This window comes from Suricata suricatta, chromosome 4 (genome assembly GCF_006229205.1).
Source record: "Suricata suricatta isolate VVHF042 chromosome 4, meerkat_22Aug2017_6uvM2_HiC, whole genome shotgun sequence".
Taxonomy (NCBI): Eukaryota; Metazoa; Chordata; class Mammalia; order Carnivora; family Herpestidae; genus Suricata; species Suricata suricatta.
Genome location: NC_043703.1, coordinates 79,434,501 through 79,458,475, shown reverse-complemented (window position 1 = coordinate 79,458,475; position 23,975 = coordinate 79,434,501). Strand labels below are relative to the sequence as shown.

At 36.8% G+C, this 23,975-nt stretch overlaps 1 protein-coding gene across 6 annotated transcripts in view; it reads left to right on the top strand.

The window, feature by feature from the left end:
- Positions 1–23,975, top strand: part of CCDC138 (coiled-coil domain containing 138) — a 124,055-nt gene that overhangs the window by 33,577 nt on the left and 66,503 nt on the right. The window lies entirely within an intron of this gene.

Genomic DNA, 23,975 nt, shown 5'->3' with positions numbered 1-23,975 from the left:
CTGATAGATAGCACATGATTTCTACTAAAATAATTTTGTTTTACCTTTTTTACTGTCATAGAGCAATAAAAAGTCTATTGGCAAGGGACTTCTCATTAAGAAAAAGAAATGACCATTAAAAAAATTTTTTTTAACATTTATGCATTTTTAAAAATTTTTATTTATTTTTATTTTTATTTTTTAAATTTATAATAGTTTATTGTCAAATTTGTTTCCATTTAACACCCAGTGCCTCTCCCCACAAGTGCCCCCCTCCATGACCATCACCTCCTTCCCCCCGTCCCCCTCCCTCTTCAGTCCTCAGTTCATTTTCAGTATTCAGTAGTCTCATGATTTGTGTCCCTGGCTCTCCCCAACTCTCTTTCCCCCTTCCCCTCCGTATGGTCCTCTGTTAGGTTTCTCCTTTTAGACCTATGAGTGAAAACATATGGTATCTGTCCTTCTCTGCCTGACTTATATTGCTTAGCATGACACCCTCAAGGTCCATCCACGTTGCTACGAATGGCCAGATTTCATTCTTTCTCATTGCCATGTAGTATTCCATTGTATATGTATATCACATCTTCTTGATCCATTCATCAGTTGATGGACATTTAGGCTCCTTCCATGATTTGGCTATTGTTGAAAGTGCTGCTATGAACATTGGGGTACATGTGCTCCTATGCATCAGCACTTCTACATCCTTTGGGTAAATCCCTAGCATTGCTATTGCTGGGTCATAGGGGAGTTCTATCGATAGTTTTTTGAGGAGCCTCAACATTGTTTTCCAGAGTGGCTACACCAGATTACATTCCCACAAACAGTATAGGAGAGTGCCCGTTTCTCCACATCCTCACCAGGATCTATAGTCTCTTGATTTGTTCATTTTAGCCACTCTGACTGGTGTGAGGTGGTATCTCAGTGTGGTTTTGATTTGTATTTCCCTGATGATGAGTGGCACTGAACATTGTTTCATGTGCCTATTGGCCATCTGGATGTCCTCTTTGGAGAAGTGTCTGTTCAGGTCTTCTGCCTATTTCTTCACTGAATTATTCATTTTTCAGGTATGGAGTTTAGTAAGTTCCTTGTAGATTTTGGATACTAGCCCTTTATTTGATATGCCATTTGCCACTTTCTGTTCCCATTCTGTCAGTTGCCTATTAGTTTTTGTGATTGTTTCCTTTGCAGTGCAGAAGCTTTTTATCTTGATGAGGGCCCAATAATTCATTTTTGTTCTTGATTCCCTTGCTTTGGAGGATGTGTCGAATAGGAAATTGCTGCGGTTGAGATCAAGGAAGCTATTTCCTGCTTTCTCCTCTAGGGTTTTGATGGTTTCCTGTCTCACATTCAGATCCTTTATCCGTTTTGAGTTTATTTTTGTGAATGGTCTAAGAAAGTGGTCTAATTTCATTCTATATGTTGCTCTCCAGCTCTCCCAACACTACCTGTTGAAGAGGTTTTTTTCCTTTGGATACTCTTTCCTGTTTTGTCAAAGATTAATTGGCCATACATGTGTGGGTCCAGTTCTGGCCTCTCTGTTTTATTCCATTGGTCCATGTGTCTGTTTTTGTGCCAATACCATACTGTCTTGATGATGACAGCTTTGTAGTCGAGGCTAAAGTCTGGGATTGTGATGCCTCCCATTTTGGTTTTCTTCTTCAATATTACTTTGGCTATTAGGGGTTTCTTGTGGTTCCATACGAATTTTAAGATAGTTTGTTCTAGCTCTGAGAAGAATGCTAGTGCAATTTTGATGGGGATTGCATTGAATGTGTAAATTGCTTTGGGTAATAATGACATTTTAACAATGATTATTCTTCCGATCTATGAGCATGGAATGATTTTCATTTCTTTGTGTCTTCTTCAATTTCCTTCATAAATCTTCTATGGTTTTCATCATACAGGTCTTTTACATCTTTGGTTAGGTTTATTCCTAGGTATTTTATGATTTTCGTGCAATTGTGAATGGGATCAGTTTCTTGTTTTCTCTTTCTGTTGCTTCATTTTTGGTGTATAAAAATGCAACCGATTTCTGTACATTGATTTTATACCTATTGATCAGTTCTAGAAGGCTTCTGGTGGAGTCGATTGGGTTTTCCTTGTAAAATATTATGTCATCTGCAGAAAGTGAAAATTTGACTTCATCTTTGCCGATTCTGATGCCTTTTATTTCCTTTTGTTGTCTGATTGCTGATGCTAGGACTCCAACACTATGTTAAACAACAGTGGTGAGAGTGGATATCCTTGTTGTGTCCATGATTTCAAGGGGAAAGCTCTCAGTTTTTCCCCTTGAGGATAACATTGGTTGTGGGCTTTTTACAGATTGCTTTAATAATGTTTAAGTAAGTTTCTTCTATCCTGACTTTCTCGAGGGTTTTTATGAAGAAGGGATGTTGTATTTTGTCAAATGCTTTTTCTGCATCTATCAACAGGATCATATGGTTTTTATCTTTTCTTTTGTTAATGTGATGTATCACATTGATGGATTTGCGAATATTGAACCAGGCTTGTAACCCAAGAATAAATCCCACTTGATCATAATGGGTAATTCTTTTTTTTTCTGTTGAATTCGATTTGCAGTATCTTGTTGAATATTTTTATATCCATATTCATTAAGGATATTGGCCTGTAGTTTTGTTGTTCTTTTAGGTCTCTGTCTGGCTTAGGAATCAAAGTGATATGTGCTTTGTAGAATGAGTCCGGAAGTCTTCCTTCCATTTCCATTTTTTGGAATAACTTGATAAGGATGGGTGTTAACTCTGCTTTAAATGTCTGGTAGAATTCCCCTGGGAATCCATTCGGCCCTGGGCTTTTATTCGTTGGGAGATTTTTGATAACTGATTCGATTTCTTCACTGGTTATGGGTCTGTTCAGATTTTCTCTCTTCCCATGTGAATTTTAGTAGTGCATGTGCATTTAGAAATTTGTCCATTTCTTCTAGATTTTCCAGTTTGTTGGCATATAATTTTTCATAGTAATTTCTGATGGTTGCTTGTATTTCCGAGGGATCTGTTGTAATAGATCCATTTTCCTTCATGATATTGTCTATTTGCATGTTCTCTCTTTTCTCTCTGAGGAGCCTAGCTAGATGTTTATCAGTTTTATTTTTTTCAAAAAACCAACTCTTGGTTTCATTGATCTGTTTAATTGTTTTTGTGGATTCTGTCTTTTTAATTCTTCCCTGATCTTTATTATTTCTCTTCTTTTGCTGGGCTTCGGGTGCTCTTGCTGCTCCCTTTCTAGTTTCGTTAGGTGCTCTGTTAGGTTTTGAGTTTGCACTTTTTCTAGGTTGTTGAAATAGGCCTGATTTGCAATGAACTTTCCTCTTAGGACTGCCTTTGCTGCATCCCAGAGAGTTTGGATTGTTGTATTCTCATTTTCATTTGTTTCCATATATTTTTTAATTTCTTCTCTAATTGCCTGATTAACCCAATCATCCTTTTGTAGAGTAATTTTTAACCTCTAATTTTTGGAGGTTTTCCAGACTTCTTCCTGCAGTTGATTTCAAGTTACATAGCATTGTGAGCTGAAAGTGTGCATGGCTCATAGGTCTAAAAGGAGACGAGGAGAAACCTAATGGAGGACCAGGGGGAGGGGAAGAGGGAAAGGGAGTTGGGGAGAGAGAGGGATGCAAAACTTGAGAGACTATTGAATACTGAAAACGAACTGAGGGTTGAAGGGGAAGGGGTGGGGGGAAAAGAGGTGGTCACGGTGATGGAGGAGGGCACTTGTGGGGAAGAGCACTGGGTGTTGTATGGAAACCAATTTGACAATAAACTACTTAAAAAAAATGAAAGTGTGCATGGTATGATCTCAATTTTTTTGTATTTATGGAGGGCTGTTTTATGACCCAGTATATGATCACTCTTGGAGAATGTGCCATGCACACTTGAGAAGAAAGTGAATTCCCTAGCTTTAGGATCCAGAGTTCTAAATATATTTATTAATTCCATCTGTTCCAGTGTACCATTTCTGTCTGGTTGACCTATCCATTGTTGTAAGTGGGGTATTAAAGTCCCCTGCAATTAGCACATTCTTATCAATAAGATTGCTTCTGTTTGTGATTAGTTGTTTTATGTATTTGAGAGCTCCCGAATTTAGCACATAAATGTTTATAATTGTTAGCTTTTCCTGATGTAGAGACCCTATAATTATTATATAATGTCCTTCTTCATCTTTTGTTACTGCCTTTACTTTAAAGTCCAGTTTGTCTGATATAAGTATGGCTACTCTGGCTTTCTTTTGGCTTCCAGTCACATGATAGATATTTCTCCATCCCCTTACTTTCAATCTGAAGGTGTCTTCAAGTCTAAGGTGAGTCTCTTGTAGACAACAAATAGATGGATTTTGGGTTTTGATCCATTCTGCTACCCTTTGTCGTTTGACTGGAGCATTTAGTCCATTTACATTCAGTGTTATTATTGAAAAATGTGAGTTTAGATTCATTGTGTTCCCTGTAGAGTGCATGTTTGTAGTGATTTCCCTGGTACCTTTATTCCTTGCTACATTTGCTTCATAGAGTCCCTCTTAGGATTTCTTGTAGGGCTGGTTTGGTGGTGATGAATTCTCTCAACTTTTGTTTATTTGGGAATACCTTTATCTCTCTTTCTATTTTGAATGACAGGCTCCCTGGATAAAGAATTCTTGGTTGCATAATTTTCCTGCTCATCACATTGAAGATTTCCTGCCATTCCTTCCTGGCATGCCAAGTTTCAGTAGATAGGTCTCTAACCACTCTCATAGGTTTCCCTTTGTATGTTGAGGCCCTTTTATCCCTAGCTGGCTTCAGAATTCTCTCTTTATCTTTATATTTTGTCAGTTTCACTATGATATGTTGTGCCGAAGATTGATTCAAGTTACATCTTGGGTGAGTTCCGTGAGCCTCTTGAATTTCAGTGTTTTTCTCTTTCCCCAGATTGGGGAAATTTTCATGTATATTTGGTCCAGCACCCCTTCTGGACCTCTGTCTTTATCTTCCTGTTCAGGAACTCCTATGATAAGGACATTGTTCTGTTTGAGTGTATCACTCAGGTCTCTGATTCTCCTTTCGTGCTCCTGTGTCAATTTCTCTCTTTTTTTCTCGGCTTCCTCTTTTGCTATAACTGTGTCTTCTACTTCACCTATTCTCCTCTCTGCTGCTTCAATCCGTGCATTGGCAGCCTCCATTTTATTATTCACCTCATTTATAGCCTTTTTAAACTCGTCATAGCTGTTTTGAAGGTCCCTAGTCTGTGTATCAATAGCTTCTCTGATGGTTTTTTCAAGCCCAGTGATTATGACAGTTCTAAATCTTGTTCAGTTCTTTATGTCTGTTTTAAGCAGTTGTATAGCTGTGATTTCTTACTGGGGTTTCTTTAGAGGAGAGTTCTTTTTTTTTTCATCACTTTGGCTAATTTTCTGTCTCTTGTCAGTTTTAAAAGCTCGTTCTGCACTGTGCGTCTATTGGTATTTCTCTATAGAAGGAGGCTCTTTGACTGTCTAGGGTCTGTCGTTTCAGGAGATGTTCTTTTAATGGTGTCTCTCGGTTTCTCTTGTTATGCCTCTGATTAATTTTTTCCCTACTCAGTGATATTTGGGACTTTCCACTATGTGTGCTTTGGGTTGTTTCTTGAGGTAGCCCTGCCTTTCTGTCCTGGAGGAGGCCTTCCAGAGAGATAGGCACACGGCAAGTGCTAAAACCATGAACTCCATCCAAGGCAGCTGCAGTCAAAAGGTCATGAGGTGGTGGCGTTCTCTCACATTTATGCATTTTTGAGAGAGAGAGGGACTGCGAGTGAGGGAGGGACAGAGAGAGAGAGGGAGACACAGAATCCAAAGCAGGCTCCAGGCTCTGAGCTGTCAGCACAGAGCCAGATGTCAGGCTCTAACCCACAAGCAGTGAGATCATGACCTGAGCTGAAGTCGGATGCTTAACCTACTGAGTCATCCAGGCATCCCTGAAATGACCATTTTCTTAAGTTATAAATATTAATTTGGATATTAGTACTCATGATTTCTAGTTAGTATGTGTGGTTATTAGAGATTGACAATTATATTCTACAAGAAATATATTAGAACTATGAAGAATAGACATCTAAAGTTCTTTATTGTGTTTTCAGATACAGATAATTGTTAAATATTAGCCAGGGTTTCATTTGAGAAAATTATTTCCAGTTTTCATCCTTACGTAACTAAAATGTTTCTTCTCAATGCTTTTTCTGCTTGCCAGAGTAATGGGCCTCAAGATGTTCATATCCTAATCCCTGGAACCTTTCCATGTGTTATGTTATATGGTTGAAGTGAATTGTGGTTTGCTAATCTACTGACTTTCCATAGAGATTGACCAGGTTGTCTGAGTGGGCCCTGTAATCATGTGAGCTTTTAACCAGACAGAGGAGCAGAAGAGCAGGCCAGAGACTCAGCTCATGTTTGCTAGCTTTGAAGGTGGAAGAAAAAGACCATAAGCCAAGTAATGCTTCTAGGAATTAGTTCAATTTTAGTTATATTTAAGCCTCTGATTAATTTTCAGTTAATTTTTTGTCTCTGGTAGAAGATAAGGGTCCCCTTCAGTTTTTACAAGTGAATATCCAGTTTTCCCCTCACTGTTTCTTGAAGAGACCCTCCTTTTCCCCATTGAGTGGTCTTGGCACCCTTGCCAAACATCATTTCACCATATATGTGAGGGCTTACTTCTGGGCTCTCTATCTCACTGATTTTTATATCTCTATGTAAATATGACACTATTTTGATTACTGTAGCTTTGTAGCAAGTTTGAAATCAGGAAGTGTGAGACTTTCAACTTTGTTCTTTTTGAAGATGGTGTTTTGTCTGTTCTCTGTGCCTGGAAATCCATATGAATTTAGAATGAATAGTGGTCTATGTTGTATGAAAGTTTTACATTTTTATGTAATTAAACTCATATCCTTTCCTATTTACTTATTTATTTATTATTTTGAGAGACAGAGCGCGAGTGAGTGAACAAGAGAGGGGCAGAGACAGGAAAGAGAATCCCAAGCAGGGACTCCCAAGCTCCTTACACCTCAGAGTCCAATGCAGGACTCAGTCCCTCCCACAAATTGTGAGATCAGGAGTCAGACACTTAACCAACTGAACCACCCAGGCACCCCCCCCAATATCCTTTCTTTTGTTTCTACCACTGTATCTGTGTTAAAATAGACCTCTCTTGCCCCAGCATGTGGAAGATATTTAACTTTGTAATTTTTGTTTCTAGGCTTTTCATGTTTTCATGGTTAACTTTGAAATACTTAATTCCTGTTTTTCCCATTATTTGAAATGTACATAAAATGTATTTATGAGGTAAGGTCTATTTTTGTGGTCATTGCTCTGTTCCATTGATCTGTATGTTCCTGTTTACTACCACAGTGTTCTGATTAATTCTGACTTTAAAAATTATTATACATCAGTAGAGAAGTTTCTGGTTATTCTTCTAAGAAATTTTTAGTTGTCCATGATACTCATTTTAATGTTTTTGTCCATGATACTCATTTTAATGTTTTTAAAGTCTTTTTATATTGTTGCTGCATTTAATTTCTGGATCGATTTAGAATTGGTGTCTTTATAATAAGTCTTCTCCTTTTATACAGTTAGTTTTTCCTGTTCTTAAATGAAATTTGTGATTTTATATATGTGTATTTAGCATGTTTCCTTTTTCATTTATTTTACTAGGTTTGGGAACTTCTCGAAATTTGGATATTGATGACATTTGGAAGATAATTTTCTTTTTTTTGGACAATTCACCAAAATCATTAGTTCTGATAATTTAAAAAATGTTTTTCTTGTGTTTGCTAGTTAAGGGATCACATTATTTAGAATTAAGATATTATCTGCTTTTCAGTGTTAAACATTTTATTCCATTTTCTCATCACTTTTGCAAATTAATATAAATGTATATAAAAGACAGGATCTTTTTGCTTTGTAAGATCCTGAATAAAGTAAGTAATAGAGGTGATAGCATCCCTGTCTTAGCCTGCATTTAATGGCTCCATTACTGAAGTGTTTCACAGTAAAATATGATTGTTATTTTTTAAAAGTACAGATTTTTCTTATACAGAATGAGGCTCCATGTAATAGTTCTCCAGGTTCCTTTTTTTGTCTTTTTCCTGTCTTGTACTAAGTTAGAAGGTTCTCAGAAAATATCTTTATACTCTCTCCATGACCTCAGTTTTCCTTTGTAAGTTTTAGGACCTTAAATAACTTTTTTGTGAATTGAGCTTTTACAGGAGATATTTGAAAATTATTTTTTGTGTATAATTAAAATAGATTATATAGTTGCTCATAGAATTCAAGTATAATTAACATACAATGTTTTATTAGTTTTAGGTGTGCAACATACTGAACAATTCTATACATTACTCAATGCTCAACACACTAAGTGTAGTCACCATCTGTCATTTCAATATTGTTGACTATATTCCCTATACTGTATTTTCATTCCCTATGACTTATTTCCTAAATAGAAGTTTGTATTTCCTAATCTCTTTTATTTATTTCACCCATCCCCCTGCCCACTTCCCTTCTGGCAATCACCAGTTTGTTGTCTGTATATGAATCTGTCCATTCATTTTGTTTGTTTATTCATTTATTCATTTGTTCTTTTGTATTCCACATATAAGTGAAATCATGAGTTCTTTGTCTTTTCCTGTCTGACTTATTTCACTTACCATAGTACCCTCAGGATCCATCCATGTTGTTGCATATATTAAGATCTCATTCTTTTTATGACTGAGTAATATTTCATTGTATGAATGCATACCATATCATCTTTATCCATTCCTCTATTGATAGGCACTTGAATTGCTTCCATATCTTGGTTATTATATAAATATAGTATTATTATATATATATTTATATAATAAAGCTCCACTATATTGTGGAGCTTTTATCTTTCAGTGTGTGTTTTGTTTTCTTTAGGTAAATATCTAGTAGTGGAATTACTGGATCATATGGTAATTCTATTTTTAATTTTTTGAGGCACCTCCATACTGTTTTCCATAGTAGCTGTGCATTCTCATTAACAGTATATGAAAATTCCCTTTTCTTCTCATCCTTGCCAACACTTATCAGTTCCTATCCATTTGAAAATAGTTACTCTAATAAGTGTGAGGTGATACCTTATTGTGGTTTTGATTTGCATTTCCCTGATGATGAGTGATGCTGAGCCTCTTTTCATGTGTCTATTGGCCATCTATAGGTCTTCTTTGGAAAAATGTCCATTCAGAGTCTCTGCTTATTTTTAATTGGATTATTTGGTGTTTTTGGTGTTGAGTTGTAGAAGTTCTTCATATATTGTGGGTATTAACCCCTTATCAGATAGATATATTACTTACACATATTTTCTTCTTTTCAATAGGTTGCCTTTTGTTTTATGGATGGTTTTCTTTGGTGTCTAAAAGCTTTGTATTTAGGTATAGTCCCAATAGTTTATTTTTGCTTTTGTTACTTTTGCCTGAGGATACATCTAGAAAAGTTTCGCTAAGGCTGATATCCAAGAGATTACTGCCATTGTTTACTTCTAGGAGTTTTATGGTTTTAGGTCTCATATGTAGATCTTTAATCCATTTTGAGTTTATTTTTATGTATGATGCAAGGAAGTGGTCCAGTTTCACTCTTTTGCATGTGTGTAGCTGTACAGTTTTCCCAGCACCAATAATTGAAGACACTGTCCTTTCCCAGTAGTATTTTCTTGCCTCATTTGTTGTTAATTGACCACATAAGCACGAGTTCTGGGATTTCTCTTCTGTTGCACTGATTTATATGATTTATATGTTTATTTTTGTGGCTGTATCATACAGTTTTGATCACTAGAACTTCATAGTATATCTTGAAATCTGAGATTGTGATATCTCCTGTTTTGTTCGTCTTTCTCAAGATTGTTTTTGCTATTCAGAGTCTTTTGTGCTTCCATACAAATTTTAGAATTATTTGTTCTAGTTCTGTGAAAAGTGCTATTGGTATTTTGATAGGTAATGCATTGAATTTTTAGATTGCTTTGGGCATTATGGACATTTAAACAATATTCTTCCAATCTGCAAACATGAAGTATCTTTCCATTTGTTTTTGTTTTTTCTTCAGTTTCTTTCATCAGTGTTTTATAGTTTTCAGAGTATAAGTCTTTCACCATATTGGTTCAGTTTATTCCTAGCTATTTTATTCTTTTGTGTGTGATCATAAATTGGATTATTTTCTTAATCTCTCTGTTTCTTCATTATTAGTTTAGAAATGCAACCGATTTCTATATATTAATTTTGCATCCAGCAACTTTATTGAATTCATTTATCAGTTGTAACACTTTTTTTTGTGAAATCTCTAGTGACAATTTAATTTCTTCCTTACCAATTTGGATGAATTTTATTTGTTTTGATTACTGCAAGCAGCATTTCTGATACTGTGTTGAGTAAAAGTGGTGAGCGTGGACATCTTTTTCTTGTTCTTGATCTTAAGGGAAGAGGTTTCACTTTCACATTGAGTGTGCTAGCTTTGGGTTTGTCATATAGTGCCTTTATTATGTTGAAGTATGTTCCCATAAACCCACGTTGTTGAGAGGTTTTATCATGAATGGATGTCATACTTTTTCAAATGCCTTTTCTGCGTCTGTGGAGATGATCATGTGGTTTTTATCCTTTCTTTTGTTCGTGTGGTGTATCACATTAATTGGTTTGCAAATATTGAACCTCCTGGAATCTTAAGTAAGAGTCTTGGAATAAGTCTTACCTAATTGTGGTGAATGATTTTTCTAATATACTGCTGAATTTGTTTTGCTAATAGGTTGTTGAGGATTTTTGCATCTATGTTCATCAGAAATATTACCCTATAGTTCTCTTATTGTGTAGTGTTTTTGTCTGGTTTTGGTATCAGGATAATGCTGGCTTTGTGGAATGAATTTGGAAGTTTTCTTTTCTTTTCTTTTTTTAACTAGTTTGAGAAGAATAGGTATTAACTTCTTTAAATGATTTGTGGGGGTGCCTGGGTGGCTCAGTTGCTTTGAGTGTCCAATTCTTGATTTTGGTTCAGGTCATGATCCCAGTGTCATGCTATTGAGCCCCACATTGGGTTCAGTGCTGAGCATGGAGTCAACTTAAGACAGTCTCTCTCTCTCTCTGTCTCTCTCTCCCTCCCTCCCCCCCTCCACCTCTCCCTTCCTCTCCCCCAATCTCTTTCTCTCTCTCAAAAATGAGAGAATGAAAATAAAAAAATAATTAAAATAAATGTTTGGTAGAATTAACCTGTGATGCCGTTTGTTCAGTTTTTTTTTATTATTGATTCAATTTCCTTACTTTTAATCAGTCTGTTTAAAATTTCTATTTTTTCTGATTCAGTTTTAGAAAGTTATATGTTTCTAAGAATTTATCCATTTCTTGGAAATTGTCCAGTGTGTTGGCATATAGCTTTCATAGAATGCTCTTATGATCCTTTGCATTTCTGTTCTGTTCATTATTATTTCTCCTCTTTCATTTTTGGTTTTATTTATTTGAGTCCTCTCGAGTCTGGCCAAAGGTTTACCAGTTTTGTTTAGTTTTTGAAAAACTAGCTCCTGGTCTTATTTATTTACTTTTTTTGGTCTCTATTTCATTTATTTCTGCTCTGATCTTTATTATTGCCTCCCTTCTATTGGCTTTGGGCTTTGTTTTCTTCTAGCTCTTTCAGGTCTAAAGTTAAGTTTTCATTTGATTTTTTTTGTTTTGTTTTGTTTTTTTGGCCTTTTGAGGTAGGCCTGTATTGCTGTTCTTTCTTTGAGCCACTTTTGCTGGCTTTCAAATATTTGAACCATTACTTTTTTTTTTAACATTTATTTATTTTTGAGAGACAGAGACAGAGCACCAGTGGGGGAGAGGCAGAGAGAATGAGACATTAGAATCTGAGGCAGGCTCTAGGCTCTGACTTGTCAGCACAGAGTCCGAGGAGGGGATTAAACTCATAAACCAAGAGACCTTGACCTGAGCTGAAGTTCGAAGCTTAACCAACTGAACCATCCAGTCGCCCCTGAACCATTGCATTTTCATTTTAATTTTCATTTATCCCCATGTATTTTTTTATTTCCTCTTTGATTTCTTGGTTCACCCATTCACTGTTTAGTAATATGATGTTTTACCTGCATGTTTTTTTTCCTTCCATATTTTTCTTGTAATTGAGTTCCAGTTTACTACCCTTGTGGTTGGAAAAGATTTTTGATATAATTTCAGTCTTCTTAAATTTATTGAGACTTGTTTTGTGACTCAACATATAATCTGTCCTAGAGAATGTTGTATGTGTACTTGAGAAGATTGTACATTCTGTATTTGAATGGAATATTCTCTCTGCGTTGATTAGGTCATCTGGTCTAACATGTCATTCAAGGCACTATTTTCTTACTGATTTTCTGTCTGTTTGATCTGTCCATTTTGTAAGTTGGCTGTTAAAGCTTCATGCTGTGGGGTGCCGGGGTGACTCTGTTGATTAAGGGTTCAACTTCCTCTCAGGTCATGATCTCACAGTTTGTATCTCTCTGCTATCAACATAGAGCCTGCTTCGGATCCTCTGTCCCCTTCTCTTCTCTTCCTCTCCCCTACTAGCCTTCTCTCTCTCTCAAAAATAAACAAACATTCAAAAAATAAAGTTTCCTGCTATTGTCAACTTCTCCCTATATGTTAATAATTGCTTCATGTGTTTGGTTGCTCCTATGTTGGGTATATCAATGTTTACAGTTGTATATCCTCTTATTGGAGTGTTCCTTTTATTTTGCCTGTTGCTACAGCCTTTGTTTTAAAGTCTGTTTTGTTTGATATAAGTATTGCCACCCTGGCTTTTCTTTCACTTCTATTTGCATGGTAGCCCTTCACTTTGAGTCTGTCTTAGGTTTGAAGTGACTCTTCTGTAGGCAGCATTTGGATGAGTCTTGTTTTTTTATCCATTGAATCTTCCTATGTTTTTTTATTGGAGCATTGAGTGTATTTGCAGTTAAATTAATTACTAATAAGTATGTGCTTAATTTCCCATTTTGTTCATTGTTTTCTGGTTGTTTTTGTAGGTTTTTTTCCTGTTCCTTTTTTCTTTTCTTGTTCTCTTCCTTTGTGGTTTGGAGTTAATGCTGGGATTCCTTTATTTTTTTGTGTGTATTTACTACAGTTTTTTTATTTGTGGTAACTGTTAGGTTCATATTTAACATTTTAGGTGTATAGTAGTCTAGGTTAAGTTGATGGTCAAATTCAAACACATTCTGAAAGCACTAATTTTTTTTTTCTCAAGTTAGTGAAGTCTTGGATTCAGGAGTAGAACCCTTCATCACTTACCTATGACACCCAGTGCTCATCCCAACAAGTGCCCTCCTTAATGCCCATCCCCCATTTAACCCACCCTTGACCCCCAACCCCCATCAACCTTCAGTTCTCTGTGTTTATGAATCTCTTATGGTTTCCCTCCCTCTCTGTTTTTGTCTTAATTTTCTTCTCTTCCCCTATGTTCATCTGTTAGGTTTCTCAAATTCCACAATAAGTGAAGTCATATGATACCTTTCTCCGACTGACTTATTTTGCTTAGCATAACACCCTCCGGATCTATTCACGTTGTTGCACATGGCAAGATTTCATTGTTTTTCATTGCTGAGTAATATTCTATTATGTATAAACACCACATCTTCTTAGTCCATTTATCACTTGATAGACATTTGGGCTCTTTCCATTATTTGGCTATTGTTGATAGTGCCGCTATAAACATTTGGATGAATGTACTCCTTCATATCAGCATTTTTGTATCCTTTGGATAAATACCTAGTAGTGCAATTGCTGAGGTATAGGGTAGTTCTATTTTTAATTTTTTGAGGAACCTTCACAATGTTTCCCAGAGTGGCTACACCGGGTTTGCATTCCCACCAGCAGTGCCGTAGGGTTCCCCTTTGTCCACATCCTCGCCAACATCTGTTGTTTCCTGAGTTGTTCATTTTAGCCATTCTGACTGGTGTGAGGTGGTATCTTATTGTGGTTTTGATTTGTATTTCCCTGATAATGAGTGGTGTTGAGCATCTTTTCATGTGTCTGTTTGTCATCTGGATGTCTTCTTTGAAAAAGTGTCTGTTCATGTCTTTTGCTCATTTCTTCACCAGATTTTTTTTTTTGGACGTTGAGTTTGGTAAGTCGTTTATATAGTTTGGATGCTAATCCTTTATTCAGTATGTCCTTTGCAGATATCTTCTCCCATTCTGTCCATTGCCGTTTAGTTTTGTGGGTTGTTTCCTTTGCTGTGCAGCAGCTTTTTGTCTTGATGAGGTCCTAATTGTTCATTTTTGCTTTTTTACTCTGGCCTCTGAAAACATGTCAAGTAAGAAGTTGCTGTGGCTAAGGGCAAAGAGGTTGCAGTTTTCCTCTGTAGGATTTTGATGGTTTCTTGTCTCACATTTAGGTCTTTCATCCATTTTTAGTTTATTTTTGTGTATGGTATAAGAAAGTGGTCCAGTTTTATTGTCCTGCATGTTGCTGAAAGCACTAAATTTTTACCTCCCTTCCATGTTTTACATATATGATGTCATGTTTTCCATCTTTTTATTTTGTATATCCTTGCACTGATTTTTGTAGATATAATTGATTTCACAAGCAGGGGAGGGGCAGAAAGGGAGAGAATCCCAGACAGGCTCTATGCTGTCAGCGCAGAGCCTGATGCAGGGCTTGATCTCCCAAAGCATAAGATCATGACCTGAGCCAAAATAAAGAGTTGGATGCTTTAACTGACTGGGCCACCCAGGTGCCCCTACTACTTTTGTGTTTTAACCTCCATGTTGGCTTTACAAGTGATTAACTTACTGTCTTTACTAAATGTTTTCTTTTATCTGTAAAATTTTTTACTTTCATTATATTCTTCTAGTTATGGTGTTTCCATTTAAAGACCTTAAATGTCCTTTTAAAGAACCTTTAAAAGGTTTAAAGAAGTCCTTTTACTACTATGTCTTGTAAGGCTGATTTCATGGTGATGAACTTCTTTGTCTAAGAAACTCTTCATTTCTTCCTGGGTATTCTTTTTTTTTAGTGTATTTTCATTTATTTTTGAGAGAGAGCAGGTGAGGCACAGAGGGCAGAGAGGGAGAGAGAGAATCCCAAGTAGGCTCCATGCTGTCTGCACAGAGCCTGACACTGGACTTAATCTCATGAACTGTGAGATCATGATCTGAGCTAAAATAGTCAGATAGTTAACTGACTGATTCCCTGGTTATTCTTGATTACATGGTTTTTTCCTTTTAATACTTTGAATGTAGCATGCCAGTCTCCTCTGGCCTACAGAATTTCTGCTGAAAAATCTGCTGATAGCTTTTTGGGGTTTCTTGTATGTAACTTTACTCTTGCTGCTTTTGAAAGATTTCTCTTTTTCACCACTTTGTGCTCCTTTCTTTTTGTTTTTTCTTAAGTAGGCTTCACACCCAGTGCGGAGCCCAATGTGAAGCTTGAACTCATGATCCAGAGATCAAGACCTGAGATGTGATTAAGAGTCAGATACTTAACGAACTGAGCCACCCGGGTGCCCCACTTTTTGCCAATTTAATATGTGGCTTGGTGTGGATCTTTCAGCTTAATCTTTCTTCCTGGATTTGGATGTCTCTTTTCTTCCCCAGATTTAGGATGTTTTCAGCTATTATTTCTTCAAATAAATGTTCTGCCCCTTTCTCTCTCTCTTCTTCTGGGATCCCTATGATGTAAATATTATTATGCTTGATGATGTCACTCCATTTTTTAAACCTATTCTCATTTATTAGTAGTAGTATTCAATCTGGTTGCTTTCCATTACCCTTTTATCACTGATCCCTTCTTCTGCTTTCTCTGACTTACTACTAATTGCCTCTACTATATATTTTATTTCAGTTATTGGATTCTTTATCTCTTACTGGTACTCTCTTTTCTCAAGTCTAGTGAGTATCTTTTTGACTTACTTTGAATTCTTTATCAGGCATATTACTTATCTCTGTTTCACTTAGCTATTTTGCTGTGGTTTTGTCCTGTTCTTTCTTTTGGGACATATTTCTCTGTCTCCTCATTTCATCTAACTCTCTGTGTTTGTTTCTATTTATTGGGTAGGTCAGCAGGTTCACCTTATCTTGAAAGCAGTGGCTTTGTGTAAAAGAGGTCCTGTGGTGTCCTACAGTGCCATGCCCCCTAGAACCTGGTGCTCTAGGTGTGTTTCCTATGTGGGCTGCATGCTCCCCCCTCTTATGTGTGAGCCTTCGGCCCAGTTGGTTACAGTGATCCTGCTTTGCCTGGTATTGGCATAATGGGCAGGATTTGTTTTTTTCTCCATTAAGGGATCTGAGGCTGCGTTGGGCTCATAGGTGGGTGGTGCCAACAGTCAGGCTAGCTGTCTGCAGTTAGCCTGTCTGCTACAGATGCAAGGCACTGAGCAGCATGACTGTCTCCCAGCAGGGCCAACCTAGAGACTTTCCTTGGTGCATGGAGCTGGCAGTCAGACTTGATTCTGTGCTTAACCTCTCTGCCTCTAGTGGCTGGTATACCCAACGGCAGGGCTTTCTCCCAGTGCAGCCAGTTCAAAGACCCAGCTGCCAGAACTGTGGGCGAGTTGGTGTGTGGGGTCATCTCCCCCTCCCCAGGTCAAGAGTCAGTTTAGAGTTCCATCCCTGCCAGGGCTACTTGCAGGGTGTAGTGAGGTGGAACAGCTTTGGATGGCTGCCTGATGAGGTGGGTATATTAGATGAGGCAGGTTTGGAGGGGGAATACTGGGCTGGCATAGGTATACAGTGTTAGCAAGCTGGGTGGAGAGCTGTAGCCCTGGCTCCCTCAAGTGTCTGGCTGTTTGTTCTGGGGGAAGGGAAGAAAAATGGTGCCTGTTAGCACTTTTGTTTTTGGAGGAATCTGAAGATCCCTGCACCTCCACTATACCTTCTGAGACTAGTAAATAAATCTTCTTTACATACGCCCTACTTTACATATATCACACTGCTGCTCTGTGCTGTGTCTTGGGGCTGGAGTTTTTATTATGGGGGCTCTTGAAGGGTGGGGACTCAGTTTCCTCTTGCCTTCTGGCTGCCCAAAGTTAGCCTGATGATTTTTAAAATGCCTAAAGTTAAGCCTGGCTGATTTCAAAAGTTCCCAAAGTTAAGCCCCACTGGTTTTTAAGGCCAGATGCTATAGGTATTTGTCTTCCCAGTACCAGTCCCCAGTGCCTGGGGTGCCTGCTGTGGAGTCTGATCCTCTTGCTTCTCCGTTTGTGTATCCCTCTCATTTGTGGTTAGTCTTACTAGGGATTTGGTTTCCAACTACACTCCCAGCCCTCCTACCCTTTTGGATGTCACCTCCTCTCTACAATTAACTCTGGAAGGTCTTTTCTCCCAGACTTCAGGTTGTTTGCATAGTGAGTTGCATAAGTGTAGTGAGGGTGTATCTGTGGGACAAGGTGACTTCTGGATCCTACTCCACCATCTTCCTTTGGACCATCTAGTTTTTCATAGTTTTAAAAATGCTTCCACATAATATTTTTTCATGTAAACCTCAGAGCAGTTTTTGTGACATAATCAGATCCGTTATTATCCTAGTTTCATAAGCAGTATTAAGAGAGTTTGGGGGCGCCTGGGTGGCTCAGTTAAGCGTCCGACTTCGGCTCAGGTCATGATCTCGCAGTTTGTGCGTTCAAGCCCCACGTCAGGCTCTGTGCTGACAGGTAGCTCAGAGCCTGGAGCCTGTGTTTGGGTTCTATGTCTCCCTCTCTCTTTGACCCTCCCCTGCTCGCACTCTCTCTCTCTCTCTCTCTCAAAAAATAAATAAAATGTTAAAAAGATTTTTTAAAAAGTTTGGAGATTTTATTATTTTACATGGCTGGAAAGGAAATGGCATATTTGGAATTTAGTCCATGGACATTCTGCTGTCTTGTCTCTTATAATCCATGATGAAAAACAAAATTGCGTAAGTCTCTGTATAAAGGTAATCGGTACATTTTTCCATGAATAGCTAGCTACTCATCCTTTATTGCCTTTGTCAATCAAATTTTTTCTTTAAAGTTGATGTAATTCGTTATTCAGTAAAATACTAAAATTCAAGTTTCAGTGATATGTAAAAGTATTCTAGATTGCACAGATAGTAGTAGAATATGAAATAATTGTTTTAAAATAGCTAGGAAACTTACATGGTAGCTAAGATTATCATAAGTATGAGTCCCTAAGAAAGCCATCTCTCTCCATCTGTATCTCTCCATTCATCCATCCATTAGGGGATAAACTACTTTATATTTTTTACTTTACCTCACAAGTATCTATTAAATTCCTGTTACTTTTAATACTTGATAAATGTGGATTTTTTTCCATGTTGAAAGGCTAAAGGTTGGCATGTAAAAAAATTATTACAAGAATTACTGATTTCTCTTCAGGACGGAGACATTTGGTAGCAATAGATTTCCGGCCAGGTCTCTCATTACTGTGTATTTTCTGTGCACTAGCTATCTCGAATGCTGGGCAATGGACTGCTTTGTGTATTTAAACATAACTGCTTAAAATATTTTGATTCTATTGTTTATAAAGTTCATTGATGTTTTGAGAAGCTGTTAGAGACCCAAATGAGGCTTTTAGTATTGTTTCCCTGCATCTGTTGATTCCAAAAGAAAAGTAACTTAGAATTTATAGTCTATTAAAATGCAAAGTTTGAAGTAATAATTTCTGTTACAAATATTCAGAATGCAGCAATCAGTAAAAAATTATAGAGGTTTAGAAGTCATACTAAAATATTTAAAAACTGGTCCATATACAGATTTCCAGAGGTGGCCCCGTTAATTTTTTATATTTAGTTCAAATAGAACCCTCCACTTAACAATTGCAGAATATACATTTCTCTACAGTGCTATGCTCGTGAATAGCCCATATGCCATATAAGTCAAACCTTAATAAATTTTACAAGGTATATTTTCTGACTACAGTGGAATTAAATTAGAAATCAGTATGGAATCTGAGAAATTCACAAATATATGGGAATTAAATAATATACACTTAAATAACCAACTAGCCAATGAAGTAAACATAAGGGGAATTAGAAAGTAAGATGAAGAAAAATGAAAACACATGTACCACGACACATGGGATGCAGCTAGAACAATACTTAGAGGAGGATATGTAGCTGCAAATGCCCACATTATAAAAGACAAATCTCAGTAATGTTACCTTGTACCTTATGACACTGGAATAATTGAGCAAACTAATCCTAAAGCCAGCAGGAAAGAAGTACTAAAGGGTATAGCAGAAGTTAGTGAAATTGAGAATAGAAAAACAATAGAGAAAATTGAACATTGGTTCTTTTTCCAGAGGTTTTGAAACCTGACAGACCTTTAGCTAGATTGGTTATGTTCTGAAGAAAGACCAAACCAAGATTACTAAAATTAGGGAACAAAAGAGGAGACATTATTGTAATACATAAATAAAAAGGTTTATAAGAAAATACTATGCATAATTATAGGCTAATAAAAGAGATAAGTGAGGTGAAATAGACAAATCCTTACAGGGATAAAATCTATCAAAAAATGACTCAAGAAGAAGTAGAAAAGTTAAATTGACTTATTAATAAGTAAGGAGATTAAATTAGTCCAAAGACTACCTACAAAGAAAAACCCAGGCCCATATGGCTTCACTGGTACATTTAAAGAATTAATATAAATTCTCCACAAACTCGTCTCAAAAACAGAAAAAGGATTCCACATTTAAGGACTCATCTTATGAGGCCAGTATTATCATGATAACAAGACCAAACAAATATATCACAAGAAGAGTAGAAACCAATCTTTTAGGATTATGGACACAAAACTCCTCAACCCAATATAAGTAAATCGAATCCTGTCACATATAAAAAGAATTATATACCATAACCAAGCATGATTTATCCCAGGAATGTAATTAACAACCTCCAGAAATCAACTCACGTAATACATGATACCAGTAGAATAAGGACAAAAATCATATTCTTTTCTCAATAGATGCAAAAAACAGCAATTGACAATCCAACATACCTTTATGGTAAAAGCAGTTAAAAGGTAGAGAAAAAAGGGAACTTCCTTTACTTGATAAAGTTTATCTACAAAACTTAATCATTTTTAATGCTTCTCCCTAAAATTAGGAACAAGAAAGAATACTTACTCTCACCTCTTCTATTCAACATTACCCTGGAGGTTCTAGCCAGGGAAGTTAGTTAAGAAAATGAAATAAAGTTATCTAGAGTAGAAAGAAAGTAAAACTATTTGCAGATGACATGACTTTGTTTATATTAAAACCTGAGGAAATCGCTAAGAAAAAAAACTTATAAAAACCAGCAAGTAAATTAAGGTTAAAGGATACAAGTTCAATATTCAAGAAAGCAATTGTATATTTATATAGTAGTAGTGAACAATTTGAGAATGAATTTAGGAAAATAATTCCACTTCTACGGCGCCTGGGTGGCTCAGTCGGCTCAGGTCATGATTTCACAGTTCGTGGGTTTGAGCCCTGCATTGGGCTCTGTGCTGACAGCTCAGAGCCTGGAGCCTGCTTCAGATTCTGTGTCCCCCTCTCTCTCTGACCCTCCCCTGCTCGTGCTGTCTCTCTGTCTCTCAAAAAAAGAAATTAAAAAACATAAAAAAATTTAAAAAAATAAAACGATTCCACTTTCAGTGGCATCAAAAAGAATAAAATACTTAGGAATTAGTTTTTCAGAAGAAGTGTAAAACTCATGCTCTGGAAACTATAAAACATTGTTGAAAGAAATTAAAAAGATCTAATAAAAATTGAATGACATCCTTATTCATGGATTACTTAGCATGCTACTACTTCCTAAACTGATCTGCGTATTCAGTGCAACCCTACTTATAAAATCCCAGTGGCTTCTTGGCAGAAATTAATAACCGCATCCTGAAGTTCATATGGAAATGCCAGGGACCTAGAATATCCAAAACAAGTTTGAAAACCTACGGAGTTGGAGAACTCACACTTCCTGATTTTAAATTTCTCTATAGAGCTACAGTAATGGATAGAGTGTGATGTTGGAATAAGGATAGATGTGCAAATCAAGGGAGTAGAATTGAAAATACAGAAATGACCCCCCACAGTGCATCCTAGGCCTACATATAAGAGATACAAAGTACAAAACTCTTTGAAGAAAACATACATGTAAATTGTGCCATTGGATTTGGAAATGTCTTCCTAAATATGACAAAGAAAGCAGAAGGAACCAAATAAGAAAGATAATTGGGGGCACCTGGGTGGCTCAGATCATGATCTCGCAGTTTGTGGGTTCAAGCCAAGCCCATGTTGGACTCTGTGCTGACAGTTCAGAGCCTGGAGCCTGCTTCAGATTCTGTCTCCCTCTCTCTGCCCCTCCCCCACTTGTGCTCTTTCACTATCGCTCAACAAAATAAACATTAAAATTTTTTAAATAAATTAATTAAAAAATAATTGGACTATATCAAAATTTAAAACTTAACTGATCAAAAAATGGGTAAAGGACCTGAATAAACATTTTTTCCAAAGAAGACAGATGCATGGCCAACAAGTATATGAAAAGATCAACATCACTGATAATCCAAGAAGTACAGATTAAAACAAATCTACAATGAGATCTCATCTCAGACCTCTAAGGATCTCAGGTGTGTTCTCAATGCCAAAAACAATAAACGGTAACTGTGTGAGATGATGGATATGCTAATTATCTTATTTGTGGTAGCCATTTCACAGTGTATACATCTATTAAAACATCACATTGTACACCTTAAATATATTGTTTTACCAATCTTAGTAATGGGGGTATATGAAAATAACATGTAAGAAAACATGGAATTGGGGGAAATAGTGTATTTTAATTATTTACAGAAGGTCTGGATGGCTGGAGTACTAGAGGTGAACAGTGTAATGGACAGGTAGTGGGAGAAGAAAGCAGGGTTGCAGCATGGTGATCTTTGGGGGTCTTGCCAACAAATTTGGTTTTTATATCTCTGCAGCCCTAGCCCCTTAACAGTGCCTTGATAAAAACACAAATTCAATAATGTTAATTGTTGTTAAGACCAAACCAAGAGACAAACCTCCATTGCTGAGAAAACTCTAATAAAAAAGACAAAACTTTTCTCTTTTTAACTTTTGTGCTTTAGAGGATACCATCATGAAAAGTCAGAAGACAACCTGACTGAATGGAGAAAGTTTTTTCAAACCATATATCTGATAAGGGACTTCCATTTGAAATATTTTTTTAAAAGCCTTGGGTCGGCTTTAGTTCAAGTGGTTACTTCTCAGCTGGTCTAAAAAGCCTTACAACTCAGTAATAAAGAAAACCTAATTAAATATGCACTATGGATCTGAGTAGACATCGCTAAAAATCATAGACAAATGGTCAATTAGCACATGAAATGATGCTTAGTAACATTACTATTTTGGGAAATGCAAATCAAAACCACCTTACTATATCACATCCCATCCACTATGTTGGCTAAAATTAAAAACAAAAAACTAGATAATCTTAATTGTGACCAAAAATTTTTTTTTTAAAGGCATCTTAGTATTTTAATTTTTTTTAATTATTTTTTAATGCTTTATTTATTTTTGATACAGAGAGAGACAGAGCATGAGAGGGGGAGGGGCAGAGAGAGAAGGAGACACAGAACCGGAAGCAGGCTCCAGGCTCTGAGCTAGCTGTCAGCACAGAGCCTGATGCGGGGCTCGAACCCACCAGCGTGAGATCTGACCTGAGCCGAAGTCAGAGACTTAACCGACTGAGCCACCCAGGCGCCCCAATTGTGACCAAAATTTGAATGAAGAAATTGAAACTCATATACTGCTGGTGAAAATATAAAACTGTATAGCACCTTTGGAAAATAGTCTGGCAGTTCCTGAAAGGATTTAACATAGATTTACTTCATGAGTCAGCATTTCCACTCTTAGATATGTACAGGAGAAAGGCACACAGAAATTTCTACAAGAATGTTCATAGCAATAGCCAAAAAAGTAGAAACAACCCAAAAGTCAACCAGTGGACAAATGGATATGGTCTATGTATACAGTGGAATATTTGGTGGTAAAGAGAAATGGTGTATTGATGCATGCTACAACATGAATGAACTTTGAGAATCTTGAAAGTGGAGGTACTGAGTGGCATCTGTTGGTTAAGTGTCTGATGTCAGCTCAGGTCATGATCCCTGATAGTGAGTTCGACTCTGCATTGAATTCTCTCTTGTCAGCACAGACCCCACTTCAGATCCTCTGTTTTCCTCTCTCTCTGCCTGCCCTCACCTCTTAAATAAACATTAAAAAAAAAAAAAAAAAAAAAAGAACTCAGTCTCAAACCTTAAAAAACAAGAAAGAGAAAGAAAAGAAAAAAAAAGAAAAAATGGTGAAAGAAGCAAATTACAAAAGACCACATATTGTAGAAAGAAGGAAAGATAGAAGGAGAAAGAAAATGGTGAAAGAAGCAAATCACAAAAGACCACATATTGTAGGATTCCATTTATATGAAAAATCCAGAATAGGTAAATCTATAATATAAAGAGAAGGTAGATCAGTGGTTGGGGCAGTATTGGGATGACTGCTAATAGGGTTTTGGGGGAGTAGGTGGTGAAAATGTTCTAAAACTGATTGTGATGATGGTTTCACAACTGTGTGAATACACTAAAAATCATTTAATTGTACACTTTAAGTAGGTGAATTGTATGGTGTGTGAATTATGTCTCAATAGAACTATTAGCAAAAAATTCACCACCACAACAGAAACAAATTATAACCAGGTCTTTGTGGTTCTCTTGGTCTTGGTGTCTCCTAAGTCTCCTTAACCTTGAGAAACTTCACTTTCTCCACCATCCTCTTGCCTCCCATTTTTTATGCTAATAACTTGTTGAAGAGTCGAGCTTGGTTGAGTATCTCACATTCTTAATTTTTCTGCATATTTCACTCTGAAAAAAAATCACTTTGATTCTTCTCCTCCTCCCCCTCCCCCCCTTCTTCCTCCCCACCTTGGGGCTTGAACTCACAAACCCAATATGAAGGGTCACATGCTCTACCGACTGAGCCAGCCATGTGCCCCAAATCACTTTCTTTACCA